General features: G+C 40.9%; 1 pseudogene; it reads left to right on the top strand.

The window, feature by feature from the left end:
• The first annotated feature begins 285 nt into the window (after positions 1-285).
• LOC100983828 (nascent polypeptide-associated complex subunit alpha-like) lies at positions 286-16,283 on the top strand (annotated as a pseudogene).
• The last annotated feature ends 4,352 nt before the right edge of the window (positions 16,284-20,635 follow it).

Below are 20,635 nucleotides of genomic sequence, written 5' to 3'. Positions count from 1 at the left end.
ACACAACATTGTGAGGTTGCAATTTAAATTCATATCCACATCTGCAGATAGTCACAAAATTAAATCAAGTGATTAGCATATTGTGGTTTCCCAAGACTACAGTCCTATATACAATTATCTTAACAGCTGCTATTGATTTGTCTTGCATGATCCCAGGTGAGACCAGTTCTATTCTCTAGAATCTTCTCTGACAAACTCTAGAGTGTGTGTCTCATCCACACAAACTCAGAAAGCAGATGTCAGATCCACATGGGCACTTCGTTTAAAAAAAAATCACCTCGCAGCATGGAGAATGCAGGTTCTGATCTTCAACAGGTAAGTCTCTTAAAGGTTTCTCCTCACTCCCACCCCTGCTGTATTTCTCTCCAATGTATTTCTGTTGTTTATTAAGAGGTTGTCCGGGCTTAGAGATGTTCATGTTTCCATCGAAAGAAAGCAGCAGAGCTGGATGGGGAGCGAGGCAGTGCTGCAGCTGCAGAACCCAGCCTCCCAACCACAGGCCATTCTGGGAAGGTGGCATCCCAGTTTAATGAGAAGAAAACAGAGATGCATGTATGTCTATACAGTATTTGGTCACTCACAGGCCAGCATTCTTCCCATTCCTCCAAGAGCAAGGCGGTTACCTCTGACCTGTTAACCACAGCACTGAGTCAGCCCTAAGGTAAAAAGTCCAGATCAGCCCCGGGCAAGACAGTGAGGCTGGCCAGATTCGGCTCTTCTTCTTGCACTCCATCCAGCCTGTCCCCTTTCTACTTCTTCCCCCACCAACCTCCAATCCTGGCTAATCACCTACCAGCAGCCCACTCTGTGAGCATATCCTTCAGAGATCCTTGTTCTGATCCATAAGAAATTCTTAACCAGAGAGGGACCACCTGATTTGTGAACTCCATGGAATTGTGCACAAAATGTTATGTTTACCTAGCCCTCAAAACCATCCCAGTCCCCTGGTGTGTCCCTGGCTTGGGATCCTATGGGACATGTTTTCTGTCACTTCCGGGTGAACAGAGAGGTCCTGCACAACCAGCCTGTCTCCCTCTCTCTCTCCAAGCAAAATGTGTGTCTCTTAGCAGTGACATTTGGGGACCAAGCCTTCATACTGGCTTCCCAGCGGAACCCAGTGTAGGCTTGTCTTGGATGCTCCTGGAGCAGTGACAGATGCTGCCAGGCGGGGTGCTGGGCGCTGACTTCCACGCAGATGCCAGGGTGAATGCAAATTCCCTCCAGGCATTGCAGCCATTTGCTCCAGTCTCATTTCTGCCAGCATCTCCTCTGCCAGATTCAACACTGGGTTTTTTTTGTTTTGTTTTGTTTTGTTTTTTGCTTCTTTTACTTCCTCTGCCCCAACCTCTGAGGGAGCTATTAATGAATGGACAACTGCCCAAAGACCAGCAGCCACAGGCCGGTGGAGGCCACGAAGCTGGAGAAGCTCCAAAGGGAATAGGCCCCGCTGGCGAAGGAGCGGTGACCTTGCCCGGCCAGCGTGCGGTGGGGTCACGCCCCAGCTGCACTGAACTGTCACACCCGGAGCTGCGCTCTCAGCAGGAGCACGCATCTTAGCAGTACAGCTTCTCGACCAGAAATACAGGTGCAACAATTAACTGCAACGCACGACGGCCTCACACAAGAGCGAAGCCCCAGCACCGAGCTCCTCGAGGGCCCTCTACGAAGGCAGCCGCGTTCCTCCAGGGGACTGTGTACTCTCAGAGACACTGTGGGCGCTGGCGGGCTAGAGCGAGGAGCCAGGGTCACACTGCACCTTCCGAATTCTCTCCCTCTGTACTTTGGTCACTCCGGAGAGGGCCAGGAAGAGCCGCGAGCCGCGCACCGGGGCCAGACGGGGATCCTTGTCCCTCCTGCGCCGCCTGCGGGCCGCTCCATGCGCAGCGACCCAGGGTCAGCAAATGGGGTGGTGACAAGAGGCGCAGACAGCTCTTTTGCGCTTCTTGGGGGGCTGCGGAGAGTTGTAGGGAGGATTGAATGAGTCCAGTGTTCAGCGTCAGTGTTCTCTATCAAAAAGGTTTGCTATTTCTATCCTATCCGGTTTCTTCTAACAACTTTTTTTTTCTCGTGTCCCTGGAATCACAAGACCTCACTGCATTTCACTACACAAAAGCACACAGCTAAAACTGAGGTATCCTGATGCAAGTCACTGATCCCAAAGAGAAAACAGTGATTTACTCCCAGGAATTACACAAGGTCCGGATGGAATAGTGCTGTTTATCTGACCACCAAGATTCTCAACCTCAGTTGTCATTTTCAGACAAAAATCAAAAACTATGTAAATATAAGGAACATCTCCTTATGTGCCTCCTCAGCAGTGTTCATACTTTACAGAAAGCTATCAAAGTTTCAATCTTTTCTGATATAAATGGAGAAACAGCAAAAGAGAATTGAGAACAAGGGAAGTAACTACACTGTTTGGTAACATACATTGAAGTCCTAGTGCCCAGGGCCTCAGAATGGGACCCTATTTGAAAACAGGGTCATTTTAGAGATGGAGTCTTGTTCTGTTGCACAGGCTGGAGTGCAGTGGCACAATCATAGCTCACTGCAGTCTTGAGCTCCTGGGCTCAAGCGATTCTTCCTGCCTCAGCCTCCTGAATAGCTGGGACCACAGGCAGCTCAATATAAAGTTAGATGAGGTCATACTAAAGCAGCATGGGCCCCTAATCCAATATGACTGGTGTCCACATCAAAGGGAAAAATTTAGACACAGGCACACACACAGAGTGATATGGTTTGGTTCTGTGTCCCCACCAAATCTCATGTCAAACTATATTCTCCAGTGTTGGAGGTGGGGCCTGGTGGGAGGTGACTGGATCATGAGTGTGGTTCCTCATGAATGGTTTAACACCATACCCCTTGGTGCTGTTCTCATGATACTGAGTTCTCACCAGATCTGGTTGTCTAAAAGTATGTAGCCCCTGCCCCCCCACCCACTCTCTCTCTTGCTCCTGCTCCAGCCACGTAAGATGAGCCTGCTTCCCCTTCACCTTCCACCGTAATTGTAAGTTTCCTGAGGACTCCCCAGAAGTCAAGCAGATGCCAGCATCATACTTCCTGTATGGCCTACGGAACTGTGAGCCAATTACACCTCTTTTATTTAATAAATTACTCAGTATCAGATATTTATAGCAATGCGAGAATGGACGAATACACAGGGAGAGTATCATGTGAGCATGAAAGCAGAGACCAGGGTCACGTGTCTACATGCCAAGGAACATCAGAGATGGCCAACAAACCACTAAAAGCCAGGAGAGAGGCCTGGAATAGACTCTCCCTGACAGCCCTTCGAAAGAATCAATCCTCCCAACACCTTGATCTCCAATTTCCACTCTCCAGAACTGGGAAATAATAAATTTCTGTTGCAGGAAGAAACCAAGGCAGAGGTAGAGGAAGAGGACGTGGCTGTGGCAGAGGAAGAGGGGGTCACAGGTCATAACGTCTCTCAAGATGACTCTTCAAAGTGATATGGGATTTGGGATATTTTTTGTACAGGTTTTGTTTATGTCAGTTTTTAATCAACATAAATGTGGGGCAAAAAAGTTTCTGTTGCGTGCTGTTTGTTAGAGTAGCTCTAGCAAACTGATACATTCTTCCACAACCAGAAAGTGTAGGGAAAGTGATGCATTCTTCCTTCCACAACCAGAAAGTGTAGGTTATGTGGAGAATAGACAACACTGGGTGGTCTGTGGATATTCATGGATTTACTCCACAAAGATTTTTGGGTACCTGCCCTGGGTAGCTACTGTGCTTGGCTCCAGGGCTATAACAGAGGTTAAATCATGGTCCAGTCAGATGGGCTCTCAAGCCACAACACTGACTTCCCTACAGCCAGGACAAGTGCTTAGGGAGCATGGGGGGAGTAGCATGGGGATTGGAGGTGTCTAGGAGGAATCTGCGCGTAACCAGGAACAGCTGTGTGTAACCAAGGAGAGCCAGAGGTGGCCAGGATAACAGATGCAACAGCAATCAGGGCTACCACAGTGAAAGAAGAGGCTTCTGGCAGCTTCACATGCCCACAACCAATGTTGCTGACACAAAAATATGAGGAGGAAACATCCTCTTTTAGCAACTGGCATGACATCTTATCCTGTTGAAAAGACATTCTGCTAAGAATTCTGAGTGAGCAAGTATGATGAGACCTCAAATGTTATGTTCCAGTAAAACTGTAGGTCACTAAACTGCTTCTAGGTGAGAGCAGGATCTGTTACCTGCATTGATGCAACTGGCTGAGCAAGTTAGGCTGAGCCCTGCACAGGGAAGCAAAGAGATCCCTAGTAGAAGGGCAAAAGGCAAGGGACTTTGGGGACAGAGAGAAATGCCTAATTGGGATTTTTAAGTCAGTTATTGAGGTGAAGGGTGGTTAAAGTCCTCCCTCTGTTTCTTCCAGGAATTTTCCAGTGACTGCCCCCGTTGTTCCTCAATGCTCAGGGAAGGGCCCAGTGAAAAAGACAGGTGAACGCTGACAGCTGATTAGCCCAGATGTTATTTTTTTCATAACTTTCTCACCATTACTCTAATTGTGAGGCATGTGCACAAACAGAAACGCCACCTGACTCCATGTAAAAACTATTCTCGGGAATAATGTTTTCCAAAAACAATGATATTTGCTACATTCTTAAACTAACCCCTCTGTGGACAGGGAGGCTTATCTTTAGGTCTCACAAACACCATGTAAGGTGTGTAGCATCCTGCCCATTTTAAAGATGAGGAAGAGAGGCTCAGGGGAGCACAAGTAACTTGCCAAAACCTGCAGTGGTGTGCGGTGGAGACTGGATTCTCTCTCCCTCCACCCAGATGCCTTTCAATTCCAGAACGTGACTGCCTGGCCCCTTCATGCCCCTTAGCCAGTCCACCAAACTGGAAATCATAGACTCTGTGTGTGACTTGAAATGAACAGCCTAACAAATTTCAGGGGTGCTGAGAGTGTGGGGAGGAGTGGGAGTGGTTACAAGACTTTTTAGGATGAAAGCACTTGTGTTCATAGAATTTGTAGTCAAGTTCTCACTATCCGATCACATCACCAGAAGCAATGCTGGATTTGCCCTCTCTCACTTTTATACCTATATGCAGAAAGATGACCTCCAAACGGTGCTGTGGTCACAATCACCCAAATCTCAATTCACAGGGTGGTAGTTTTACAACTGTAAGGAGCCCAGATTTTTCTGTAAGAGGCAGAAATCTGCTGAGTGCCCAGTTTTTTATGGTATATGGTTTTAATTCCCCCCAACTCAATTATGATTCTATGCATGTTAAAAGCTACACTCAGTCTTCAGGTGGCTGAATTATTTTTTCTTAACATAGTTCATGAATTATGGCTTATATACAATGAAATTCTATGTAACCTCTAAAAAGAGAAGTAGGTATATACATATATATGTAAAAGAGAAAATATATCTATAGTATGTCAAATGAAACAAAGTAAAGAGGAGAATGGCATATATATGTGCCTATTTTTTATTCGAAAAAATAAAAGATCAGGCCGGGCACAGTGGCTCATGCCTGTAATCCCAACACTTTGGGCAGCCGAGGCAGGCGGATCCCCTGAGGTGAGGAGTTCGAGACCAGCCTGACCAACATAGCAAAACATTATCTCTACTAAAAATATATAAATTAGCCAGGTGTGGTGGCTGGTGCCTGTAATCCCAGCTACTCGGGAAGTTGAGGCAGGAGAATTGCTTGAACCCAGGAGGCGGAGTTTGCAGTGAGCTGAGATCACGGCACTGCACTCCAGCCTGGGTGACAAGAATGATACTCCATCTCAAAAATAAATAAATAAATAAAAGATAATTATATATAAAGAGATACAAGAAACGTTCACACAACCACACATGGTAAAAACTGGGAAAGCAGCCCAAAAAAACAGGGGAGTTTGGCATCTGCCTTCCATTGAGCATTAAGGGAGCATTCTGAGAAAATGCTGCTCAGCCAATGGACCAGCCAAACACACTGTCAGTCTTCGGTTTGCTTAGAGTTTCTATCATGAACAAGTGTTGAATTTCATCAACTGCTTTTTCAGCACATGTTGAGATGATCACAGACTTTTCTCCCTTAACCCATTAATATAATTTACCTCAATTGATGTTATAATGTTAAATCAAACCCAGTTTGTTCATGATTTACACAACTAATGGAGGCAGGATTTGGCTGGCTAATATTTTCGGTAGGATTTTTGTAATCATGTTTGTAAGTGACCTTCCTTTCCCATTCAGCCTTTGTCAGGTTATGGAATCAAAGTTATTCAACTCTCAAAATATGACTTGAGAATTGTTCCTTCTTTTTTGATATTCTGGAATAATTTGTATATAATTTGGATTATTTATTTCTGGAATGTCTGACAGAAATTGCCAGTAAAAGCCATTTGGAATATCCTTTGTGGAAAGACTTTTAACAAATGGTTCAATTTTCTTAGATTATATGACTATTCAATATTCAATTTCTCCTTAAGTTAATTTTAGTAGGGTATATTTTTTGACAAGTTTGTCCATTTTATCTAAACTTAATGTTTGTAAGCTTAAAGTGGTTTATATTATATTTTAGTGTCTGATTCCTAATATTTTCATTTCTAATATTATTTGTTTCTCTCTTCTTTTCTAGATCATTTTTACCAAAAGTTTGACATTTGTTTTAGTCTTTTCAAGAATAAAATTGGCTTTATTGATCCTCTCGACAGAAAATGTTTTTCTATTGTTATTCTAATGTGTTCTATTTTGTTAATGTCTGTCCTTAACCTATTACTTTTTCATTTGATTTAGGTTTATTCTACTTTCTTTCTACTTAAGTCTGATGGTTGTTAGTTCATTAATTTTTTGCCTTTTTAACATTAAATATTAATTTATTAAATATAATATGGGATATTAATATTAATACTCAATATGCTATTAACTTAGTAAATATAAAATGGGATATCCTATATTTTATGTCATATATATTTAACATGTTATATTAAATTACACTAAATATTTAACACTATCCATCTCCTTCTAAGAAATACTCCACAGGATTTACTATTTCACCAATACCTCATGCACCACTGACCCCAAGGAGTTGTGGGGCAGCTTGCTGGGTACTGACGTCAGTTTCCATCAAAGGCCCCCCAAGTGCTGTGGCACAACCCACACTGCGCCCTTCCCCCTTTGTTGCTCACTGGCTCCCAGTTTTGCTCAGGTGTTGAGAGTCCTTGGCTTCTCAGGCTGTTTCCAGCCCCAAGGGGTTAATGCTGAGTACTGAGCCACTGTGGGAATCCAATTCCCTTCCATGTGATTGGAACAAACGTTGCATGTGACTCAATCTGAGCCATTGGGATTGGAGGAAAGCCTGGCAGGGTTAGAGGTGGGAGAATTCACAGAAAGGTTTTTGTTCCCAATAAAAAGAAACACAAAGGAGAAAACACTGCTCCCCTTTGCTAAATGTTGTCACATTCAGTGGCAGGAACTCCCAAAGCTATTTTGCAACTATGAGGGGGAATGTTTCCCACACACCGAAAATGGCAGAGCTGAAAGCGAGAAAGCAGCAAGGAACTGATGACGTGGAAGCCCTGCGACTGCATTTCTTGTTACATAAGATAAGAAGCTCCTTATTATTTAAGCTCCTTTTGCCAGGTCTCATTATTTGCAGCTTAAATTGTCCTGCAGGTGCCACAGGAAGACAGCCTCCTGCCTGCTGAATGGCACTGAGTGGCAGTTTTACGGTGGCATTGCAATGTCATCTTAGAATGCTTACCATGAATAGGGCAACTGAAAAAGACACGTGTTCTTGCAGCATTGCTTATGTCATCTTAGAAAAAGCACATTATTCTACATTATTCTTTTGTTCTTAGGAATTCAGGAAAATGTCTCTTTTGTAAACTCATTAAAATGATAGATGATCAGAATAAGCTTGTGAGAGGAAAACAATAAATAAATGAAGTGAGGTCAGAGCTTGTGTCTGCCATTGTGAGGATCCAGAGCAGCCTCCTGAAAAGCCACATTACCAGCTGGGCATTCACATGGCCTGAGACATGGAATGTGTCCCTGTACATGCGTCACTACCTGCCAGGTACAGTACAGGCATGTTGGAATGGTCTTGGCTAAGCACAGACTTTTCTAGAAGATAACATTTCCATGTTAGGGTCCTTGCCCATATCTTCAAATGCTGTCTTCAACTGGTATTATTCAGTGTCCTTGGGTTGCAGGTGACTGAAATATTATCTCAGAATGGTTTAAGAAGGCAAAAAAGAAAAGCACACATTTAACGGTTCGTGTGGGCAAACCAAGGAAAGGGGTGTCTGGATGTAAGGATCTAAGCACCCCATCAGGATGTTGCCTCCTCTTCTCGGCTTTTCTCTGCACATCAGCTGCCTTCTCTCAGGCAGATTTCTCCACGGGGCTGGAACCACAATGGCCAGCATCCCGTGGCTGTCACGCAGACTCTCAGGTGGAGAGTCAAGCCTGCCCCCCACCAGCTCCAGTGAGAAACTCTCTCACTGCCCAGTTTGGGTCATATGCTTATCACTGGACCAATCTCTACGAGAAGGAGGGTGTTTGGAGTTGACCCGTATTCCCCCAAAAGATATATGCAAGTCCTAACTCTTGGTGTCTGTGAATGTAACCTTGTTTGGAAATAGGGTCTTTGCAGATGTAATCAAGTTCAGATGGGGTTGTATTGTATTAGTCCAATAACTGGTGTCCTTACAAGAAGCGAGAAGTTTGAACACAGGTTGGAGTGATACATCTACAAACCAAGAGATACTAGGGGTTGCCAGCAACTCTCAGAAGCTGGGACAGAGAAATGAAACAGATTCTAACTCAGAGCCTCCAGAAGGAACCAACCCTCTACCATCCCCTTGCTTTAAGACTCCTACCCTCTACTACTGTGAGAGAATCCATTTCTATTGTGGTAAGCAACCCAGTTTGTGGCATTTCATTACAGCAGTTGTAGGAAACTAAGGTGGAGGGCAGGACACCTCATCTAGTATAAATGTGCATGGCATAGGCTTTGTTTTAAACTGTTTCTTTTCAAAAACTTTTCTTATCTAGCACATTTATACAAGATAAGGTGACCCCTTGTGATGGTTAATTTTATATATCAACCTGACTGGACTAAGAGATGCCCAGATAGCTGATAAAACATTATTTCTAGGTGTGTCTGTCAGGGTGTTTCCAGAAGAGACCTTTGACTCAGTAGACTGAGTAAAGAAGACCACCATCACCAATGCGTATGGCATCCTCCAATTCACTGAGGGCCCAAATACAACAAAAGGGCAGTCAAAAGATGAATTTTCTCTCTCTCTGCTTGAGCTGAGATGTCCAATTTCTTCTCTCCTTGGACATCAGTGCTCCCAGTTCTTGGGCCTTTGGACTTGGACCAGAACTTACACCACCAGCTCCCCTGTCTCTCAGGCCTTTGGACTCAGACTGAATTACACCATGGAATCTCCTGGTTCTCCAGCTTGCAAACGGTAGAGCATGGGACTTCTTGGACTCCATAATCACGTGAACCAACTTCCAATGATACATATATATCTCCTAGTGGTTCTGTTTCTCTGGATTGCAGGTCGATCAGATGCCCACTGCAGTGGGAAGGGAGGCGGGGTACTATGAATCGCAGCCCCTAATACATGCCTGGAGGAGAAGAATGAGCTGTACCCCAGAAAAGGGAGAGGGGCCTTATTACTGGAAGAAGAGGGTAAAGAGTGCTGGTCAGGCAAGCACAGGAGCAACTGCGTCATTTCACACTGTCATCATCTGTGGCCAGATTTCCTAGAGATGGAGAAAGAGGAATACGGTTTTGGGTGGCAGGAAATGTTTATTCCTTCTTCTGAAGATAGTGCAGATTCCTTCACCCAAAGCTAGGAATTTACAAGCCACTGCAATTTGAACAGTTTTATTCTTCAAGGATTGAAGTAGCTTGATTTGGTTTGACAGTCAGGAAGTTCATGGATTCACTCTGTGGTGCAATTCTGCTGTAAGAAATGCTTTATTAGTTACACCAAGATACATAACAACTTAAAGGTAAAGTTCCCGTGAAGCACATATTCTATTTCAGTTGCCTATCAGATTGACCTTTTATCTCAGCAATAAAATTGAAATTATGCATCAAATATGATAAAAATCTATTCCAATGAATTGAAATTAGTTATCATGAATGTGCTTTTAAACTATTTTTAATTGCTAACATACTGATATTAAATGGAGAGTTAGAAGATGAAAAAGTGTACTTATACAGAGTAATCTTCAAGCGGACACCATTAGATGGCCTCGTGCCTAAAGATTCCATTTCAAGGCAAGCCCCACTGCAGTTAGAATTCTAATGAACCACACAGACAGAATCCTTTAACAGCTTGAGCAGCCAGGAATCTTCTCCACAACCATATTCACTTTCAGTATGCACGCCTTGCACGTGGACAGCAAAGGTAAAGGAATTAGCCTCATGAATATGCATTCAAACCAGTCAGCCAAGAAAGAATCTACTGAGACCTCATTCATCATAGCCAAAGTGCTGCCTTAGACACTCTATGTATATCAACTAAGTTAAATCTCATAGTACTGTTATGGGTTGGGTACTATTATTATCCCCATTTGATAGAAGCAAACTAAGAAACAGAGAGGTTATGGTACTTGCCCAGATCACACGGCCAAGACAGCGGCAGAACACCAGGGTTCTAACTTACACTATCTGGTTCCAGAGTCTGTGATCTTAACCTGCCTGGGACACAAGGATCTGACAAAGATCCCTAAAGGGTCTTAAAATACCTCTGCCAAGATAAAACCTTTCTAAGTGAAGCTTTAGTCAACAGTACTTGATAGCAGAAAGTGAAATGGTAAGTACAGAATTCAGTTCTATCCATCCACGCGGTGTTTGACAACAACCACGGTAGTCAGGAGGGTGGTAAAGGAAGTGAGGGGGGGCTGCCCTGGAAGGACAGGCAGGATTAGGTTAAGGTGAGCTCATAACCCAGAGAGAGCCACAGTTTGTCTCTTTGCCATAGAATAGAGTCGTCTTGTTTCCTTTCATGTAGCTTGGGCTGGAATCCACAGGTCACCAGGAAATGTATGGCAAAACCACCCAGGTGAATAGATGCAAACGCCTGTAAACTAGGGTGACCAACTCATACTGGCCTTTCCAGACATTCCCTAGTTTTCACACTAAAGTGCTGAGTCCAGAGACCCTGTGAGTCCTGGGCAGACAGAATGCTTGGTCACCTTACCTGTAAAATTCTAATAGGAGAAGGAAAGCTTTTCGAAAAGAAACAGTTTACAACAAAGCCTATGCCATGCACATTTATACTAGATAAGGTGACCCCTTGTGATGGTTAATTTTATGTACCAACTGGACTGGACTAAGAAATGCCCAGATAGCTGATAAAACATTATTTCTAAGTATGTCTGTCAAGGTATTTCCAGAAGAGACCTTAGAATCAGTAAAGACCACCGTCACCAATGTGGATGGCATCCTCCAATCCACTGAGGGCCCAAATAGAACAAAAAGGCAGTCAAAAGATGAATTTTCTCTCTCTCTGCTTAAGCTGGGATGTCCAATTTCTTCTGCCCTTGGACGTCAGTGCTCCCGGTTCTTGGGCCTTTGGACTTGGACCAGGACTTACAACACCAGCTCTCCTGTCTCTCGGGCCTTTGGACTCATACTGAATTACACCACTGGATTGCCGGGTTCTCCAGCTTGCAGACGGCAGACCATGGGACTTCTTGGCCTCCATAATCATGTGAACCAATTCCTATAATACGTATATATCTCCTAGTAGTTCTGTTTCTCTGAAGAAACTGCCTAATACACCTCAAAAAGACTAAAACCATTGATACCACTGAACCTGAGCTTCTCTGGACACTGCCACATCGAGGCTGTAGGACCTTAGGAGAATCACCTCATCACTCCAGGCCTTAGGAGGATCACCTCATCACTCTGGGCCCTAGTTTCCCTACCTGTAAAATTAAATTTCAGTGCTAATAATCAACCTATTATTCTTGAGTTAACATCAGTGTTAGAGGAGAGCTCCTGACCACACACACACACACACACACACACACACACACACACACACACACCCTATACAAAGTTTTCTTATTTAGGGGAAAAACTCATACTGCACATTATTTTTCACTTGAGATATTCATTATTTGAGGTATACTCTAGCATAAATTTAGCACTTGGGGATTTTTTTAACGATGATTTTCTAGATTTTTCACATGTTTCCTAATTTTACTATAGCTAGTCTTAATTTCACAATTAAGGGCGGGGGTGGGGAGATGCCTTCAGAATAACCGACGTGATAAACATCACAAGACGCTCTTCATGAATGGTAGCTCTTATCTCCCAGACACGTACCTTGGGAAGGCTGAACAAGCTAGGTCAGGAGAACAGCAACCACCAGGAGCTCTCTGCTCCAAATAACAAGGCCCCTGTTGATTGGGCTACCGTGTTGCCATTTGAAGACAAGGGTAGAATTTGTGTAGTGGATTATTAAAGAAATGTGGTTAGAACAATTCTAGTCAACAAAAATCCACTAAGCATACAGGACACAGAGAGCTGTGGCTCGGTAAATCTAACTGAAATATAAGCAACTTAATTTCAATAAGTATAAGAAAATGGTTTTGTTGGCCAGGTGCAGAGGCTCATACCTATAATCCCAGCACTTTGGGAGGCCAAGGTAGGTGGACCACCTGATGTCAGGAGTTCAAGACCAGCCTGTCCAACATGGTGAAACCTCATCTCTACTAAAAGTACGAAAAAAAAAAAAAATAGCTAGGCATGGTGGCATGCACTTGTAATCCCAGCTACTCAAGAGGCTGAGGCAGGAGGATCGCTTGAACCCAGGAGGCGGAGGTTGCAGTGAGCTGAGATCGCGCCACTGGCCTCCAGCCTGGGTGATAGAGCAACTCTGTCTCAAAAAAAAAAAAAGAAAGGTTGTGAACTATTTTCCATGCTGATGTTGGGGAAGGGGACAGCCTAGGCGCAGATAATTTGCCAGGTAGTATATCATGTGACCCACTCACCTTTCCTCCATGCCCAACTATGATTACCCGCTCACTCTTTGTTTCCAAAGGAATGCAGAGCCAATTTTTTTAATCATGTCTTTGTTTCCTGGAATAGAGGATATTAAGAGATTAAGACTATGAACACTGATGCCCTTCTGACCTGATTCAGCCTTGTACTTCACTCGTGAGTTCAACCTACTCATATGGATGGCAGGTGGCAAGTAAAGACAAAATTATGTTGTCTACCTACTGAGATGGGATGCATCTCAGGTAAGGGACTCATAGCCAAGGTCACGCTGTCAATCAAAGACAGAAAAATTGGATGCTAAACTTCCAGTAAACAGAGCAACACGTATTTTTACCTTTCATATCAGTAAGAGGGTTATCTCATCTTTAGCTGGTAAGAACTTGTTCTGCAGAGATATTGCAATTTAACATCTAGCATGCCATCTCTGATGGGCAACATGCACAAACTTTCTGCCTTTTCCTATCTACAAGATCAGAGTAAGTGTCCAAGGTTTGGTTTATTTTATGTATCCCTAAATACAGAGGTACCCCTGAGTTAGGGTGACACAGAGCATTCTAGAAGCAACCTTATAGAGAAACTTAATTGCAGGCTTAATCCCAAAATAGAAATTCTTTTCACTGCAAATTGTCAGTGTGATTTGGCATGCCCCAAAATACACACTTGGGTGCCATTGGTCATCCTTTCATTAGAGTTTTATTTCTGAGCTGCCTGAAGCTTTTTATTCTTTTATCTTCCTAAACTTCAGTCATTTAAAATAGTGCAGCAGTTATGAAACAATAAACATAGACATCAATGAAATAGCATACTGTCCAGAATTAGACACACATAAATGATCAGTTGGGTTTCAACAAAGGTGCCAGGGCAATGGATTAAAAAAAAAATCTTTCTAACACATGGCCCTGGGGCAATTGCTCATCCACATGCAAAAAAGAAAAGAACAATGCAAAATGCATTATAGACCTAAATATGAGGGCTAATACTATAAAATTTCTGGAATACACAGGAGAAAATCTTAATGACTTTGGGTTAGGCAAAGATTTCTTCGGTAAGACACAAAAAGCAGGAACTTTTTTTTTTGATAAATTGGACTCCATCAAAAATATAAACATTTTACTCTTCAAAAAACCCTTTTTGCAAAAATATTTGCAAAACTTACATCTATCCAAAGTACATAAAAAATGCTTACAATTCAATAATAAGACAAATAGGCAAAATATTTGAACAGACATTTTGCCAAAGAAGACATGGATGGCAAATAAGCACATGAAAAAATGCTCTGTATCATTAGTCATCAAGGAAATACAAATAAAAATCACAATGAAACACCAGTACACACCCACTAGAATGGCTAAAATTAAAAAGACTGAAAATAACAACTGATGGCAAAGATGTAGAGGAAGGAAATCCTAGCCAGCACAATCAGGCAAGAGAAAGAAATAAAGGGCCTCCAAATTGGAAAAGAGGAAGTCAAACTATCTATGTTTTCCAATGATATAATCATATACCTAGAAAACCCTAAAGTCTTCTCCAAAAGACTTCTAGATTTGATAAATGAATTCAGTAAAGTCTCAGGTTACAAAATCAATGTACGCATATCAGTAGCACTACTATATACTGACAACAATCAAGCTGAGACTCAAATCAAGAACTCAATCCCCTTTACAATAGCTGCAAAAAAATAAAATAAAATAAAATACCTAGGAATATACTTAACCAAGGAGGTGAAAGATCTATATAAGGAGAACTACAAAACACTGCTGAAAGAAATCACAGTGACCCAAATGGAAATACATGTCATGCTTATGGACTGGAAGAATTAATATCATAAAAATAACCATACTTCCCAAAGCAATCTACAGATTCAACGCAATTTCTATCAAAATACCAACATCATTGTTCACAGAATTAGAAAAAGACAATTCTAAAATTCATATAGAACCAAAAAAAAGCCTAAATAGCCAAAGCAATCCTAAGCAAAAAGAACAAATCTGGAGGCATCACATTATCCAACTTAAATTATACTACAAGGCTATAGTAGCCAAAACAGCATGGTACTGGCACAAAAGTATACACGTAGACCAGTGGAACAGTACAGAGAACCCAGAAACAAAGCCAGATACTTACAACCAACTGATCTGCAACAAAGTATACAAAAACATAAATTAGGGAAAAGACACCCTGTTCAGTAAATGGTGCTGGGGAAACTGGATAGCCATATGTAGAAGAATGAAACTGGATTCCTATCTCTCACCATATACAAAAATCATCTCAAGATGGATTAAAGACTGAAATCTAAGACCTGAAATTATAAAAAATTCTAGAAGAAAACCTAGGAAAAACTCTTCTAGACATTGGCCTAGGCAAAGAATTTATGGCTAAGACCCCAAAAGCAAATGCAACAAAAGCAAAAATAAATACATGGGACCTGATTAAACTAAAAAGCTTCTGTACAGCAAAATAAATAATCAGCAGAGTAAACAGACAACCCACAGAATGGTAGAAAATATTTGCAAACTATGCATCCAACAATATTTTGACTAATATCCATAATCTACAAGGAACTCAAATCAGCAAGGAGAAAAACAAATAATCCCGTCAAAAAAAGGGGAAGCATTCTGCATTCCCTGAGCAAAGTGTCCAGCAAAGCCACAGAAACCATCCCTGCTATGGAACAGGAGTTGCCGCAGCCCCAGGCTGACAGAGGGTCTGGAACAGAATCTGACAGTGATGAATCAGTACCAGAGTTTGAGGAACAGGATTCCACACAGACAACCACACAACAAGCCCAGCTGGCAACAGCAGCTGAAATTAATAAAGAACCAGTCAGCAAAGCAAAACGGAGTCAGAGTGAAAAGAAAGCACAGAAGGCTATGTCCAAACTGGGTCTTCAACAGGTTACAGGGGTTACTAGAGTCACTATCTGGAAATCTAAGAATATCCTCTTTGTCATCATAAAACCAGATGTCTACAAGCGCCCTGCTTTGGATACCTACATAGTTTTGGGGGGAACCAAAAATGAAGATTTATCTCAGCAAGCACAGCTAGCAGCTGCTGAGAAATTCAAAGTTCAACGTAAATCTATCTCAAACATTTAAGAAACAACACAGACCCCAACTGTACAAGAGGAGAGTGAAGAGGAAGAAGTTGATAAAACAGGTGTGGAAGTTAAGGGCATGGAACTGGTCATGTCACAAGCAAATATGTCAAGAGCAAAGGCAGTCCAAGCCCTGAAGAACAACAGTAATTATGTTGTAAATGCTATTATGGAATTAACAAAGTAACCAACTGAAAACAACTTGTTCAGTGTTTCCAAGAAGTAACTGCAGCTTGATTTGAAATTTGTACTGTTTCTAGAAGAGCAATAACAATCATTGCAGTCTGGCTCTCTAGGAAGCCCTATCCCTAGGAAAAGGGAGAACACACCACATCAAGGGATTGCCCTGTGGGACAAAAGAATCTGAACAGCAGCACTTGAGTTCCAGATTTTTCCACTGAAATAGTCTACTCAAATGAGAAGGAATCAGAAAAGTAATTCTGGTGATGTGACAAAAACAAGGTTCTATAACACCCCCAAAAGACCACACTATCTCCCCAGTAATAGAACCAAACCAAGAAAAAAATCTCTGAATTGACAGTTAAAGAATTCAGAAGGTTGATTATTAAGCTACTCAAGGAGACACCACAGAAAGGTGAAAACCAACTTAAAGAAATATAAAAAACAATACAGGATATGGATGACCATGTCTCCAGAGAAACAGATCTCATAAAGGAAAAACAATCACAACTTCTGGAAATAAAAGACACACTTAAGAAATACAAAATGCACTGGAAAGTGTCAACAATAGACTAGAACAAGTAGAAGAAAGAACTTCAGAGCTCAAAGATGAGGCTTTCAAATTAACTCAATCAGACAAAGACAAAGAGAAAAAGAATTTTTGAAAATGAACAAAGACTCCAAGAAATTTGGATTATGTTAAATGACCAAACCTAAGAATAACTGGTGTCCCTGAGGAAAAGGAGAAATCTAAAAGTTTGGAAAACATATTTGAGGGAATAATTGAAAAAAAAATACTTCCCTGGCCTCACTAGAGATCTAGACATCCCAATACAAGAAACTCAAAAAACACCTGGTAAATTCATCACAAAAAATCATCACCTAGGCACATAGTCATCAGGTTATCTAAAGTCAAGACGAAGAAAAGAATCAAGAGCTGTGAGGCAAAAGCATCAGGTAACCTATAAAGGAAAACCTATCAGATTAACAGCAGATTTCTCACCAGAAACCCTACAAGCCAGAAGGGATTAGGGTCCTATCTTTAGCCCCCTTGAACAAAATAATTGCCAGCCGATAATTTTGTATCCAGCAAAACTAAGCTTCACAAATGAAGGAGAGAAAAAGCCTTTCTCAGACAAACAAATGCTGAGAGAATTCACCACTACCAAGCCAGCATTATAAGAAATGCTAAAAGGAGTTCTAAATCTTGAAACAAAACCTCGAAATACACCAAATAGAACCTCCTTAAAGCATAAATCTCACAGGCACTATAAAACAATAACGTAATGAAAAAAACGTATTCAGGCAGCAACTAGCACAATGAATAAAACATTACCTCACATCTCAATACTAACATTGAATGTAAATGACCTAAATACCCCACTTAAAAGATACAGAATGGCAGAATGGATAAAAATCCACCAACCAAGTATCTGCTGCCTTCAAGAGACTCACTTAATGCATAAGGACTCACATAAATTTAAGGTAAATGGGTGCAGAAAGATATTCCATGCAAATGGAAACCAAAAGCAAGAAGGAGTAGCTATTCTTATATCAGACAAAACAAACTTTAAAGCAAAAACAGTTTAAAAAGACAAAGAGGGGCCAGGCGCAGTGGCTCACACCTGTAATCCCAGCACTTTGGGAGGCCAAGGTGGGCGGATCACAAGGTCAGGAGATCAAGACTATCCTGGCTAACACGGTGAAACCCCATCTCTACTAAAAATACAAAAAAATTAGCTGGGCATGGTGGTGCGTGCCCGTAGTCCCAGCTACTTGGGAGGCTGAGGCAAGAGAATGGCGTGAACCCAGGAGGCAGAGCTTGCAGTGAGCCGAGACCGCGCCACTGCACTCCAACCTGGGCAACAGAGCGAGACTCCATCTCAAAAAAACAAAAAACAAAAAGACAAAGACGGACATTGTACAATGATAAAAGGATCAGTCTAACAGAAAAATATCACAATCCTAAATATATATGCACCTAACACTGGAGCTCCCATATTTATAAAACAATTATTACTAGACCTAAGAAATGAGATAGATGGCAACACAATAATAGTGAGGGATTTCAATACTCCACTGACAGCACTAGACAGGTCATCAAGACAGAAGTCAACAAAAAAACAAAGAATTTAAACTGTACCTTAGAATAAATGGACTTAACAGATATTTACAGAACATTCTACCCAACAACTGCAGTATATACATTCGTTTCTTCAGAACATGGAACATTCTCCAAAATAGACTATATGATAGACCAGAAAACAAGTCTCAGCAAATTTAAGAAAATCAGAATTATATAAAGTACCCTCTCAGACCAGTGGAATAAAACTGGAAATTCACTCCAAAAAGAACCCTCAGAACTATACAAATACATTGAGATTAAATAATCTGCTCCTGAACAATCTTTGGGTCAATAATGAAATCAAGATGGAAATTTAAAAATTATTTGAATTGAATAATAGTGACACAATTTATCAAAACCTCTGGGATACAGCAAAAGTGGTGCTAAGAAGAAAGATCATAGCATTAAATGCCTACATCAAAAGCCTGAAAGAGCACAAATAGACAATATGATGTCACATCTCAAGGAACTAGAGAAACAGGAACAAATCAAACTCAAACCCAGAAGAAGAAAAGAAATAACAAATAGCAGAACTAAATAAATTGAAAAAAATACAAAAGATAATTGAAACAAAAAGCTGGTTCTTCAAAAAGATAAACAAAATTAATAGACAATTAGCAAGATTAACCAAGAAATAAAGAGAGAAGATCCAAATAAGCTTCATTAGAAACAAAACAGTAGATATTACAAACTATATCACAGAAACACGAAAGATCATTTAAGGCTACAGTGAACACTTTTACATGCACAAACTAGAAAATCTAGAGGAGATGGGTAAATTCCTCGAAATATACAAACCTCCTAGATTAAAGCAGAAAAAAAAAAGAAACTCTGAACAGACCAATAACGAGTAGTGAATTGAAACAGTAATTTTAAAATTGCCAACAAAAAAAAAGTCCAGCACCAAATTCTATCAGGCATTCAAAGAAGAACTGGTACCAATCTTGCTAAAACTATTCCAAAAGATACAGAAAGAGGGAATCCTCTGTAAGTCATTCTATGAAACCAGTATCATCCTAATACCAAAACCAGGACAAGACATAACAAAAAAAGAAAACTCCAGACCAATATCCCTGATGAACATAGATGCAAAAATCCTCAACAAAATACCAGCTAGCCAAATTCAACATATCAAAAAGATAATCCACCATGATCAAGTGGATTTCATACCAGGGATGCAGGGATGGTTTAACACATGCAAGTCAACAAATGTGATATACCACATAAACAGAATTAGTCCAAATACCTTCATATGGACAAAGTTTAAAATATGTATAAAGTTGGGTTTTAATATAACTGAAGGCTGGCAAAATATCAAACAACTAAATTTAGTATTGCCTATGTCTGAGTGTTCTATCAATGGGCTAGTGGTGTTTGACATGTAACAAAGGTATACATCATTCATACATTATATTTATTTCATAAGTTTTATTTTTCCTGACTTCATTTTAGCAAAATTATATTTTTATAATCAAGATTTTCAGGCCATGCACAGTGGCTCATGCCAATTCCAGCACTTTGAGAGGCCGAGGCAGGAGGACTGCTCAAGCACAGGAGTTTGAGACCAGCCTGCGCAACATAGCAAAATCCCGTATCTATAAAAAAAAATTTTTTTTGATGAGCCAAGTGTGGTGGCATGTGCCTGTAGTCCCAGCTGCTCTGGAGGCTGAGATGGGAGGATTGCCTGAACCCAGGAGATCGAGGCTGCAGTGAGCTGTGATCATACCTGGGCCACAGAGCGAGACCTTGTCTCAAAAATAACAATTTTCATAGAATTTGTGTTAGATTGATAGCAATGCCCTAAACTATTAAATAATAAAATGTAATATTTCAAAATGTATAAAATTAGAATGAATTTTCATTAAAAATATAAATTATTTGATTTTTAAAATTAAAATTATTTTCACGCTTTCAAGATAGGTTATTTTTCTAAAATATTCCAAAGTATATGTTTATGCAAAATCCAAATTTTAATTAAGGAATATAAAATTTTTACATCAAGAGTTTTTAAAGCTGAAGTTGTATTTAATTTTTGGAAAATGTAATCAAAGCATATTAAATATATTTTATAGAAGTAAAACTATTCCTAATTTTAGTGTTCAATTTCCATCTAGCCCCCTATATAAAGAATATATAACACACTTCAGGCGTATTACTTCTAGACCTACATAAATACAAATTTAAGAATAATATGCACTGTTTTAACATTGCAAATTATTCCTCAGCTACCATGT

This window comes from Pan paniscus, chromosome 8 (genome assembly GCF_029289425.2).
Source record: "Pan paniscus chromosome 8, NHGRI_mPanPan1-v2.0_pri, whole genome shotgun sequence".
Classification (NCBI taxonomy): Eukaryota; Metazoa; Chordata; class Mammalia; order Primates; family Hominidae; genus Pan; species Pan paniscus.
This window is presented reverse-complemented; position numbering and strand designations above follow the sequence as displayed.